The sequence below is a fragment of the Tupaia chinensis genome, unplaced genomic scaffold (assembly GCF_000334495.1).
Source record: "Tupaia chinensis unplaced genomic scaffold, TupChi_1.0 Scaffold000549_1, whole genome shotgun sequence".
NCBI lineage: Eukaryota > Metazoa > Chordata > Mammalia > Scandentia > Tupaiidae > Tupaia > Tupaia belangeri.
The window spans coordinates 5,635,075-5,648,913 of record NW_006160061.1 but is presented as its reverse complement, the minus strand read 5'-3'; the positions used below and the strand labels follow the sequence as shown (position 1 = coordinate 5,648,913).

Sequence of the window (13,839 nt, the reverse complement as noted above, 5' to 3'; positions counted from 1 at the left end):
GTTTGACTACATGGGAATCCAGCGACATAGCCATTACGCTAACTGCTGGTCCCACCCTTAAACTTTTTATTGGTGAAAATTAAAACTATATGTATGGGTGCTGAAATTTTAAAATTTTTAAAGGTTTTTGCCGTAGGGCACGTGTGTTTTAAAATTTTTAAAGGTTTTTGCCGTAGGGCACATGTGTTTGCCAGTGAGAGACAGAGAGAGGGAAAGTGAGAAATCCCCCCCGGAGGGATGGCCATGCCACAGTCACTCTCGTCTATTCTCTTCTTTGGGTTCTGGGCACAGACACACATGACCCTGACAAGATTTTTCAAGCCACCAAGTCCGGAACTTGAAACACAGCGAGCAATGTGAGAGTACAACACTTAATCATCATGCCACATATTGGCCCTAAAAATTTAAATTTTATGTAATTTTCATGTGTCATGAAATAGTTTTCTTATTTGTATTTTTCCAATTTGTTTTTTGAGAGATTTTTGCTCTAGGGTGCGTGCACTTGCTGGAGAGAGAGACAGACAGAAAGTGAGAAATCACCCCCCAGGGAGGATGGCCATACTACAATCCCTTCTTTGTTCTCCTTTCGGGATTTTTTTTGGTCACACATAAATGTGAATTTTAAGCCACCAGGTCTGACACTCGAACTATGACTATGTGGGAGTCCAGTGACGTAACCATTATGCCATCTGCTGGTCCCTTTCCAATCATTTTAAATGTAAAAATCAGGGGTCCAGTAAATGGTGTGGTGGTTAAGGCACTGGATCCCACATAGCCGAATCGATGGCTCAAGTCCCAGACCAGATAGCTTGGAAAACACACACACACACACACGCGCGCACACACACACACACACACACAGTGCATGTGTATGTGTGCCCCAAATCCTGAGAGCAGAATGAAAGAGAAGGAATTGCAGTGTGCCATCCTCCCTGGCTGGTGATTTCTCACTTCCTCTGTCTCTGTCTCTCTCTCTTTCTGGCAGTGCATACACCCTATGGCAAAAATCTAAAATTACAAAAAGAAACAAACAAAAAACTCTGTCTTAGTTTAGAGCCAGTATGAAACATCACAGGCCTGATTTGGCCCTTGGTCTTTTGCCAGCACCAGCTTAAAGAACTGCCTATGTGTATGGGTTTATCTGCAAAACAGATTCCAAATATGCAATTAATAATTTAGAGGATAAATGATTTTGCAGTTCTGGTAGGGATTAATAGAATAAAGGTTGTATTTGACCTCTTATTAGTAATATTTGGTGTCTATAACAGGTCAACCTCATCCACAGAATTTTTTTTTTAATAAGTTTCTGGGATTTTTGTTTGTTTTTGGGAGAGAATTTTGCTATAGGACACGTGTGCTTGCCAGAAAAACAGAGAGAGACAGAGACACGGAAAGCAAGAAATCACCCCCCTAAGGGGGATGGCCACACTGCAATCCTTTCTCTTCCATTCTCCTCTTGGGATCTTGGGCACGCACGCACACGCACCCGGTGTGAGTTTAAGCCACTGCGTCCGGGACTCGAACCGTGGTCGACTACATGGGAGTCCAGCAACATAGTTATTACACCAACTGCTGGTCCTAGTTTCTGGGTTTTTAAATAATTACTTAATTTTTTTCATCACTATCATTTTTCAATTTGACCAGAGAGAGAGAGGGAAAGTGAGAAAGCCAGGTCCAGGACTTGAATCACAGTCCACCATGTGGGAGTCCAGCATCTCAACTATAATGCTACCTGCCCCCCCCAACTTTTTAAAAATTATTTAATTTTATTTATCATTATTTATTATTATTTTAAAGTATACTACAGGGCTCATTGCACCCCTAAGGGAGGATGAGCACACTCCAATTCCTTCTCCTCCATTTTCCTCTTGGGATTTTTAGCATACACACATGACCCCCATGTTTTTCAAACTGCCGAACCCAGGACTTGAACTGTAGAGTCAGTTCAAAAAGGATCCTAACCACTATACAACTTCAGACCCCTCTTTTTCTTTAAAAAAAAAAATAATAAAAACAAAAATTTAAATGGATTCCTACATGGCCAACCACAATTTGAGTCCCGGACCTGGCAGCTTGAAAATCACGCCAGGAGTGGGTGTGTGCACACCCAAAATCCTGGGAGGAGAATAGAGGAGAAGGGATTGTGGCATGGCCATTCTCCCTGGGCGGGGGGTGGGGGGTGTAGAGGATGATTTTTCGCTTTCCCTCTCTCTGTCTCTGACGGGTGAGTGCACATGCCCTATGGCAAAAACCTAAACGAACAGAAGGTATGTTTATTTACTCTATTAGTGAGAAAGACAGAGAGACAGAGACACAGCACCCTCAACAGAATCCTGCCACCGTGATCCACGTCTCAGATCATGGGCACAATTAAGGAGGTGTCCAGACTTGAGCTGTAACCTTGGTAACCTTCCCATGTGAGTCTCATTTTGGAGCATCATGTTTTGCCACTGCACCACCAACCAACTTCTATTTTCACCAATTTTTCTATGGATTATCGGTCCTTTTCTTTATTTCTAAGAATGATTTACAGATTTGAAAAATCTATTCTTTCTCTGTGATGGAAGTTGCATGCATACATCTTCTAACTTTGCATATAATATTATTTACCATGCAAAATGTGATTTTATTTATTTAGTCAAATGTACCAACTTTTAAATGCTTTCGGTCTTCTCCAAGATTTTTTTCTTATTTTAGGAGCAAAGCTTCCGGCCTTTCTAGCCTTCCAGTCTTTCATCGTTGAATAAGATATTAACCGTGGCTTTTTAAAACACACACGCTTGTTATCAGGTTGAGGAAGTCAGCTTCTAACGCTACTTTTCTGAGTGTTCATATCATGCAAGGGTGTTGGATTTGTCATTCGAGATACAAACACAATCACGTGCTTTCCTTTTCATATCTCTGTTAGTGTGGTATGTAATACATTGGTTTTCTCATTTTGAATCATCCTTGCATTCATAGACTAAATCTATTTGATCATAGCGTATAATCCTTTCAATATACTTCCAGATTTGATTTGCAGATGCGTCGTTGAGTGTTTCTTTAAATCTATATTTATAGAGGATATTGGTCTGTGGTATCTTTTTATAGCTTTGATAAGGTAATATTGGCCTCACAGAATGAGTTAGGAAGTTTCCTCTCTTCCTACCCCTTAGACGATTTTGAGAAAGACTGGTGTTAATTCTTTTTCCAATTGTTCAGTAGAATTTGCGAGTGAGGTTATATGGGAAATTTTTAACTGTTCTTTTTTCTTTCTTTCTTTCTTTTTAGTTTTGTTATAGGGCATGTGTGCTCACAAAAAAGGCAAAGAGAAAATGAATTCTGTCACCCACCTGGGGGAATGGCCATGCCACAATCCCTTCTCCATTCTCCTTTCAGGATTTGGGGGCACACATGCACATACGCCTGGCATGATTTTCAAGCTGCTGAGTCCAGAGCTCAAACCATGCAGTAGGCCATGTAGGATCCAGCTGACTTAACCTCTATGCCACCTGCTAGCCCTTTAACCATTATTTCTTCAAATATTTTTTTACTCTGTTCTCTCCTCTTCTTCTGGAATTCTCCTGAACCATATATTGGGCATGCATGTGCATGCACCTGGTGTGAGTTTTAAGCCACCATGTCCAGAACTCCGACTGTGGTCAACAATGTGGGAGTCCAGCAACGTAACTGTTATGCTATCTGCTGGTCCCTCTAAATTATTTTTTTAAAGTCTGTATTCTTTTTTCACATGTAGTCTCTGAAGTGTCTCTCTCCTTTCTTCCTTCCCTCCCTCTCTCCCTCCCTCCTCTTTCTTTCTGTCTTTTCCTTTGTAGATTGGCTCTATGTTGGAGTACTTCCTCAATGTTTGTCCACGTCATTGACAGCTCTATCTTAGCCTTATATTCCTCCTTGCACTGAGCCTCCAGAGGGTCTTCTCAGGTCTTTTCTGGGCATGTGTCCTGCACACGTATAGCCTTCTAGATTCCCCAGTATGCTAGAGGCCTTTTGAATGCTACAAATTCCCAGGGAAATTCCCTAGCTATTCTATGCAAGCTTTTGGCACTTAACTTTATGCCTCAGCCATAATCTCTTGCCCCAGATGGCTGCAGAATTTTTTCCCTTACAATATGTTTAAGGAATGTCACCTCTTTTCCCTGAGTGGGTTCCAAATCAGGTAAAGCAAAGACAAGCACCCTGTGTCAGTCCTTCAGATAACCTCCAGACAGGTTGCAATGGATAGGCACAACTCTTTGAAATTAGGCCTGCTCTATTCCCTCCACAACCAAGAACCAGAGTCCCACACTGAGAACATGGACCACCATCTTCAAGACCGTGACTGAGTCTGGAGGTGCATATTCACCAGAGAAAGAACCCCTCAGTGGAGCGTGGTCATGCAATAATCCCTTCTCTTTCATTTCTCTATCCTGTTCATATTCAGACCACTTATGCACAGGTGCCCAGCACGTTTTTCAGGTCACCAAGGCTACGGTTTGAACCATGTGGTCTGCCATGTGTTGATCTAGCTCCGTTCATCACCATGCACTGTTAGTGGGAATGTAAATTAGTACAAGCCTCATCAGCACGTATTGTTCTGGTTTTTTTTTTTGTTAGTTTGTTTTATATCATAACCATAAGTCCCTAATACACTGAAGGTGTCTCATGAAGGCTACGTCAAAAAATACGTGGAAGCTATTACACTTGTTATTGTATGTGCTATCTCTGGAGTGGATTGGGATAGCAAAATCATTCTCAAAACATATTTGATACTAGAGTAGCTAATAAATCCATGCATTATTGCTGAATGCATTGAAGTCATAAGAACCACACCCTGTCTTGCCTCTGGGCCCTTGCATGTTCAAATTCCTCAGCTAGAAATATTGCCCTGTGTCCTCAGCCACCTGTCCAGTGGCTAACATCTACACTCTTCATGGAGGCCTTCTCTGGCCTTCAGATTCTCTATATTTTCTTTACTCCTTTTCTCAATACTTGAATCCATTTCACATTGACCTCATTTGCCTTTAAGCTCCAAAAGAGCAAAAGAGGCCACAAGTACTCTGTGCTTCAGTGACTGGTGCAGAGTAGGTGAAAATAAAACCTGTTGGGCTGAATGAAGGGGATTGCCTCTACCCATGGGAAGGAGAAAGCTGTTCCCTTTTTCAGAGAGCCCTTCTTCTGGGTGATGTAGAAGGTTCTTGCGCCTTCCTTAAGAGAGCTCCTCAGCTAAGAGGGTCCCACTGCCAGCTCCTTAGAGGATGTGACCTGGGGTTTCAGATCCTGTGCACAGGCTATCCCTCACACCCCTGACAAAGATAGGCACAGATGGTTGCCTGCTATGGTGTCTTGTCCCCAGACCTGCCAGGTCACTCTTCCACTTGTTGCCTCTGCTCCTGCCCTGCCCAATCTCTGGGTTCCCATTAGTGAACCTGGTGAGTCTTGCCTCTGTCCTTGAACAGGAGCCTTGGCCCCTTGCACTCCCCCACGCTCAGAAGAGAGATTTATTTTCTGCAACTGACAGAGGGCCAGGGCTCCTGGGTCCCATGCAAGAAACGTCTTGTGCTAACTTATAACTGCACTGCCGCCGCCCCCCACCCCTATTCTAACTTTGAGGACGTCTGTGATCACACCCACTTCAGGGCTGGCAGCCACACGAGAGCATGCAGCACGAGGGTTGCTGTGGTCGCTGGGCCATTGGAATCCTTGCTCTCGTCCCTCCCTTCGAGCCTCCTTGCTGGTCCTTGTCTCTGCCAGGCGCAGCCAGCCTGGGGCAGGGAAGAGGTGCAGGGGTCCTGGGCAGGCATTGGTAGCCTCCAGGGACTTCCGCAACCTGCAAGTGTGGCGAGTGGCTCGGAGGCCTCAGGCTGTTGCAGAGTGCAGGAACAGAGGTAGATCTCTCTCGAGAAAGTGCCTAAGCATGATTTTTTTTCCAGTCTTGTCAACATCTCCTGCCTACCCCACCACTTTCTTCTAGAACCTGCTGATCACGTGCCAGTCTCTAGTAAGAAGAAGGTCATCTCCTACAAGAGAAAGGCAGGGACTGTGGTTTGTTTTCTTAGCACTCAAATCTCAGAGCAGATTTTAAAGAGCTCTTGAACAAAAACAAATCCAAAAACCCACTTTTTTATTGTTATTGTTTCAGGATTTTACCTACACTCACTGTTAAGTATATAGGCTAGTACCATGCAATAACACGATAATGCAGGCTGCACACGTAATTTTTTTGAGAGATTTTTGCTATAGGGTTTCTTGCTTGCCAGAGAGACAGAAAGCAAGAAATCACACCCCCCCCCCAGGGGGGAATGACCACACCATAATCCCTTCTCTTCCATTCTCCTCTAGAGATTTTGGGCATGCACGCACATGCACCTGGCATGAATTTCTTTTTTCCTAAAGAATTATTTATTTATTTATTTTATTTGTTATTGTTATTATTATTTTAATTTGACCAGAGAGAGATAAAAAAAAAAAAAGAGAGAGAGAGAAAGAAAGAGATAAGAAAGTCTGGGACTCAAACCACAGTCAACCATGTGGGAGTCCAGTGCCCCAACCAAAACACCACCTGCTGGCCCCCCAGCATGAGTTTTAAGCCACTGAGTCAAGGACTCGAACCAGGGTTGACTATGTGAGAGTCCAGCAATGTAACCATTATGCAATATGCTGGTCCCTGCATACATATTTTTAAAGTTTCTAGTAGCCACATTTTAAAAAGTAAAAAGGCACAACTGAAATTAATTTTAATACATTTTATTTAACTCATTATATTAAAAGGATTATTATTTAAATATGTCATTGAATATAAAAATAATGAGATATTTCGTACTCTTAACTATGTTTACTAGAAGACTTTTTTTTTACACTGCTTGAATCTTTTTTTAATTATGCTTCTTTAAATGATTATTTTAAACTAAGTATAAAGACCTCTCCAACATAAAATCTAGAGACTATTTCACCCGCTGCCCTGTTTGGCTGCCAGTCTCTTGTCTCTCTCTTCAGTAATGGTGAGGCGGATACCTTTTCCCTGGGGAAGAGAAATCCATGGCTCATTGCCTTTGCCAATAACAAAAATGTTGGAAAGTCAAGTGGCAAAGCTGTTGCCATTGGCATCTTTCACATGAACCACATCAAAAGAGCCAAGATGTCTCTCTCTGCTGGTGATCACACCAACTCTTCCCAAGTTAGCCCTCCCACCAGACACAGGTTACCAGTGTCGAACTTGATGGACTCAGTAATCTTGCCCGTCTCCAGGTCAATCTGAATGGTGTCGTTCACCTTGATGAGAGGATCCGGGTAGCCATGGTACGAGCATCATGGGTCACCAGATGAGGGATTCCTTTTGTGCCCTCAAAGATTTTTCTCACTTTTCGCAACTTGTACTTGGCCTCCTCAGGTGTAATACGATGGACAGCAAAGCGACCCTTGGTGTCATAGATCAGACGGAAGTTCTCTCCGCTCTTGTCAATGCTGATGACATCCATGAAACCAGCAGGGTAGGGTATGTCAGTACGGACTTTGCCATCGATCTCAATGAACCGCTGCGTGCAGACCTTCTTTACCCCATCTCCTGTTAGAGCATACTTAAATCTGTGCCTTAGGAAAATGATGAGAGGAAGACATTCCCTCAGCTTGTGGGGACCAGTGGATGGACGAGGAGCAAATGCACCAGGCAATTTATCTAGCATCCAATGCTATGGAGCTACTACCTGCTTCAGATGCTTCTTAGGGCCATGAGCCATGGCTGCACTAGGAATGGAAAGACCACCGTTTGAGTCTTTAAGTTAATATTTATATTATAAAAACTAAGTAGGCCCAGTCTTTGTGGTACAGTCAGACAGCAGAGATGGAAGCCACATGCCCACTGAGGTTTGATTTTCCAGCCCTGTTATCCTGAGAGCACACCAGATATGGGGCCCAAGTATCCTGGCTCCTGGAGAACCGGGAGGGATCATGGTGTGCCTGAGCCCTGTCCTGTGGAGGGGCACCTCTCTCTCGCTCTCTCTCTCTCTCTCATGCATGTGCACATTGTACCACAAATTAAATGATGACAACAAAAATAAATAAGTTCTTCAGTCACAGTGGCCTTGATGCAAGTTCCAAAGCAGAGCCAGGGGCTTCTTGCTGGACAATGCAGGTCTCTGTAGTTGGTAACAAGCAGAGCCAGCCAGTCCTTAGAATCTTACTGCATTGTGTTAACTGGACTCACCCCTTCTGTGGAAAAACTAACCCCAGGTCTGTCCCTGCCAGGGTTAGGCAATTCCTAGAGAGAATGACCAACTCACAGGGGAGCCTGCCTTTCAAATGCAAGCCAGCCACTCCAGCGCCACCCCAGCCACCTCCTCCACAACCCTCTCACACTCCCCTCCACTACCCACCTGTCCTAATCAGCCTAGGGCTAGGTAGCTCAGACCTGGCCAGCTAATGCTCCAGAGGCGCTGGATTGATTCACACCAGCCTTCCTAAACCCGCTGGCCTGCCTCACCCAGCACAGCCCATGGACACACACTGAGGCTCTCGCTCAGGTTTGAGACACCTGGCCCCTCACTGCCTGACCTACTGTGCTGTTTATGTGTCCCTCCCCCACCCACATCCCATTCCTCTGGCTTCTAGGGACGTGTGAGTGTAATAAACTTCTTCCTTCGTGACAGCCATTTCCATGCCTGAATGTCTTTCCATATCTGATTAAGACCAATCCCTAAAACACCCTGTACTGGGGCTCATCTTTGTTTTCATCTGCCTCCAAGCTCTGACCTCCACATTCTTCTTCCTATCTCTTCACTCCTGTTTGTTTAAGCTCCTGCCCCCTGAGCAGGGTGCTGTGTACAGTGCGCAGGTGGTACACAGCAGTTGGTGAGGGCTGTGATACTTACTCAGCCCGCCCTGGGGTACCTGGGGACGCCCCTATTGCTATGGGCTGCTGAACTGGAGCCCGAGGTCCTCCTTTCCAGCACCCCACCTCCCTAACTCCAGTAGCCCTGCCAGAAACATTTGCAGACCTCATGCCCCTGACACAGAGGGCTGGATTCTACTCAGGCGGAGGCTTTGTTAGTGCACTGGGATGTGTCCTCCTCCAACAGAGAAGTCTGCTAGAAAGTGGAGCAACAGTGTGAGTCAGAAAGATGAGCTTCTCTGCCACTTCGAACTCTCCGTTGCACCCCATCCAACCTTACTACCACCACCATTTACCCCAGGGAGAAAATGACTGAAGCAGCTTGAAGTAAGGCCCTTCTCCACCTGCCTCCAACTGTCACTCCATATTTTCCAGCGATGATTTTTTGGAGTCTAGACTCGATCAATAGTTCTCCAACTTTAAGGGGCATCAGAATCACCTGGAGGGCTTGTTGGGTCCCACTCCAGAGTTCCCAATGCAGGAGGTCTGGGACCAGTCCCACCACATCCCACGTGGTGCTCATGCTGTTGGCTGAGAGACTATGCTTTGCAAACAGCTGTCCTAGATGTGGTGCTTCCGGCCCTGGCCACTACTTGAGTTGCCTTGAACCCTGTCTCCTCTTCGAAAACCCAAGTGTCTCTATTCTGCAAAGCATAGCACCTGCACTTTCTGGGGAGAGAGTCTGCGTGCTTGTGGATCATTTGGTTCCCCCAGCAATTCTTGCATATTGCTCTGTGAAAGCTTCCTGGCCAGAAATAAATCTTCAACATTGTTTTGCACACTCTGTGTGTTTTTGACACCCAAGTGATGATGTTAATTTTCAAAGCTCCGTGGAAGCATTCATTCAATTCCTCCTCTCCCCCACCCTTGACTGAATGAGACCAGGATTCTGATTCCAGAATAAATAAGGAGCTTTGGGACTTATTTCTATGAGCTATAAACATCACAGGGAGAAAAAAAAATGGAATCTTATCTTAAAGAAACCTATTTCTGCCTGGCTTTCTCTCTTTTCCCACTCGATAAAGATGTTGATTTTTCAGGAACCCCAGCTCGGCTTCTAAAAGCCACAGTAGTATCAGTGAACCATCAGAAAGAAAAGCAAGGGCCCCTCCTCCACTCGGTACCAGCTTTCCATAGAGAGCAGGGAAGCCTCATTAAATGACAGTAAGTTGAAAATTGTCAGCGAGAGGCAATTTGCATGCCACACTGAAGCCCTGCTATCGTCATTTCCGAGTTGTAGCTGCCTTTCTGCAAGGACACCTTGGACGGCTCCCCAGATCGCAGCAGCCTCCAGAATTGGACCTGGCTGCGTGTGCTGACGTCTGGATGTGCTGCCTCCTGGGAAGGTGGGGGTGGAAGAGACAGCGGATTCTAAAGAGCTCCTTAAATTAAAACCCAAAGTAGCTCCAGTCTGCACAGTGAGAACTGCGTCAGCCAGACTGCAAAGCCGTAAAATGATGCCGAGAATTGGCCTCGGGGACAGCTTGTCATTTAACTCTTTCCGCACTGGTGAGCAATCTCCAGAAGGCAAACCCTGAGCAATGCCGGGGGGGAGCTCAGAGCACATTTTGAACCAGAGATTGTGATCATTAGAATCATTTCAGGAGCTTTTTAAAAATACCCATGTTGAGGCTGGCAGGTGGCATGGTGATTAAGGGTGCTGGACTCCCACATGGTCGACCATGGTTCGAGTCCTGGACCTGGTGGTTTGCTTTCTCACTGTCTATCTCACACACTCTCTTGCTCTGTCCTTCTCTGGTCAAATTAAAATAAAGAAATAAAGAACAAATTTAAAAGTTAAATAAAATAATTCTTAAAAACAAATACTCATGCATAGGCTTCCAGACTGATTAAATTAGAATTCTTGTGGTTGGGGCCTGGCCACCAGTAATTTTGACCCCACCTATACCCCAGGTAACTCAAATGTATTGAGCACCCTTATTTAAAGCCATCTCTTACAGGCTGAGTGGTGTGGGAAGGTTGTTGAAAAGCAGTTTCCTCATCGACTCATTGTGGTGGGTGTCACTTGACTCCAGGAAAAGCGAGTAGCAAGGAGATCACTGGGTACAGAAAGCTCAGCACTGTAGAAGCCCATGTAGATAGTACATCCTATTTTGATCTTAGGTTGGTACTTGAGGGGAGACCCTAGAGTGCACAAATAAAGTGAACAACAAAATCTAAGGAAATGAAATAGTAAGTCAAAGATTAGTAGAAAAGACTAATGGTGGGGCCAGCAGGTGGTGTGGTGGATAAGGGCGCTGGATTCCCACATGGTCAACCATGGTTCAAGTCCCAGACCTGGTGGCTTGCTTTCTCATTTTCCCTTTCTCTCTCTCTCTCGTCAAATAAAGAAAAAAAATAACAATAACAAATGGAAATAAATAACTAAATAATTCTTTTAAAAAAAGACTAATGGTATCAAGGAATTGACATGAATTTATGTTGTTGCAAAATTTGTTTTTGAAATGAATGCATAGTTTTTTCATAATACACATATTCTATGAACTTTCTGAAGACCCCTTGTACACATATATAATAAAGGAGTTCTGCCTAGAATATAGAATAATTCTTATAAAACAATGATAAAAAGATAAAGAACCTGGGTCAGTCAGTGGCATTGGATCCTACTTGGCTGACATCATAGTTCAAGTTCCAGACCCAGGAGTTTGAAAAACATGCTGGATACCTCTGTATGCAAGAGGAGACCAGAGGAGAAGGATTATGGCATGACCATCTTCCCTGGCTAAGTGATTTCTTACCCTGCCCCCCTTTCTCTATCTGCTGAGCTCACTCTCCCCAAGTCAAAACTCTAAAGGAAAAAAAAAAAAAGATAAAGAACCCAACCACAGGCCAGTAGATGGCATGGTGTTTAAAGGCGCTGGACTCCCACATAGCCAACCATGGTTCAAGTCCCGGACCTGGTGGCTCACTTCTCACTTTCCCTCTCTCTTGGTCTCTCTCTGATCAAACTGGAAAATAATAATAACAATAAGTAAAGTTGGCTAAAAAAGTTCTTAAAAAAAAAAAAAAGAGCGCAACCACAAAGGATCAAAAGACTTAGACGCCTCACAAAAGACCATGTAAGTTTGGCTAATTGGCATATGAAAGGATGTTCATCATCATTAGTCATTAAAAAAATGTAAGTTAAAATCACAAGGAGAGATTGTCCAAATCCACCAAAACTGCTGGAATTGAAATATCTGGTCATACCAAGAGTTGGTGAAGATGTGTGGCAATTGGAACTCATACATGGTGAGCAGAAATGTAAAATGGGTACGATAGCTCTAAAGTTAGGCATAGACTTAAAACGCAACCCCAATTTTATCCCAGGAGAAATGGAAATGTATTCTACGAAATGACTTGTACATGGATGTTTATAGCTGCTTTACCAGGCAAAAGCTCCTAACAGGAAAATGTCCATGGATCTTTGAGAAGATTAACAAATTTCAGTGCACTGCTACTCAACATTAAAAATGGACTAATGATAACAGCATTGATTAATCTTGAAAACTTTCTGTTGTGAGAGAAAAGCCAGACACCAAAGACTTTATTCTGTATAATTCCACTCAGTTGAAGTCCAAAACAAACAAATCTCATCTATGGTGATAGAAAATAAATCAGTAGCTATGTCTAAATGCTACTGCTTGGGTGGGTGGGATTGAGTAGATAGAGGCATGAGAAGCATTTTTGAGAATGAAGACGTTGCTTGCTGATGGTAAAGACACAGGATGTGCATTTGTCAAAATCCATCAACTGTGCAACTAAACCTAGGCATTTTCTTGTGTGCAAATGATGTCTCAATAAGAAAGCGTGGAGGACGTAATAAATTCACACTGGACGCTCACTCCTGACCATTCTTCAGTGGTCAGGTGCAAAGCAGGGATATAGGAAGATGATACAGGAAGATGGATACATGCTTGGTTGCCAAGGTCACTGACAGTTTTTGCCTGGATCATGGAAGTGCATGTGCCTGCCAGGAGGCAGAAAGCATGTTTCTGTGTATGTAAACCAAGGACACGTGCACTCTGCAGAGGAGCGTGAACTGCTCTGTACTCAGGTGGTCTCCTTGCCAGGTTAAGGGACATTCCATTCTCTAAAGTTTCTGCAAATAAAATCTTTTCACAGGGTAAAATCATTCCATGTGAACTTTCAACTTGTATAGTTGCTGGAGACTAACCTTAAAATGTGATATTGTGCTGTCTTGCCTTTTTTTTTTTTAGTTTTTGCTATAGAGAGTATGCCAAAAAGAAAAAGAGAACGAGAAAGTGAGAAATCACCCCTCAGGAAAGACGGCCACACTGCAACCCTTTTTCTTGCACTCTCCTCTTGGGATTTTGGACACACACATGATTTTTAAGACGCTGGGTCAGTCAGTCATCTGGGATCCAGCACCTTAACCACCACACCACCTGCTGGCCCCAGAGTATTCTTGAAAGAGGATCAATCTGTCCTCTAAGACCTTCAGACAATGAGGGTATAGAAGCTACAGGACAGAGCCAGGGGCCCCATAATCTCTTATGGATGGAGAGGGCCAGCTATCTCCCAGCCCCAAGAAACTCGTCATGGAAGAATGCCTCTTGAGAGCAATCAGAACAAAGCTAGATTGGTTAGGGTATTTAGAGGCAGTCCATGCTTTGGAAAAACGGATATGATTCCTTTCATCCTGTTCTTTATCACCATTCCCTGATTCTTGGTGACACAAGGACTGAAAATTCTTCCGATCCTCGATCATTCTTCTAATGATCAAATTCATTAAGATATTAGGCAATTTTGGACCAGGAGGTGGTATGGTGGTCTAGGCACTGGACTCCCACATAGTCCACCATGGTTCAAGTCCCAGACCAGGTGGCTTGAAAATCACACCATGTATGTGTGTGTGTATGCCCAAAATCCCGAGAGGAGAATGGAGAAGGGATTGCAGTGTGGCCATCTCCCCTGGGGGGTGATTCCTCACTTTCTGTCTGTCTCTTTCTAGC

General features: G+C 44.2%; 1 pseudogene; it reads right to left on the bottom strand.

Annotated features, from left to right (window-relative positions):
* Positions 1-6,925: 6,925 nt before the first annotated feature.
* On the bottom strand, positions 6,926-7,712 carry LOC102484808 (40S ribosomal protein S4, X isoform-like; annotated as a pseudogene).
* Positions 7,713-13,839: the final 6,127 nt, after the last annotated feature.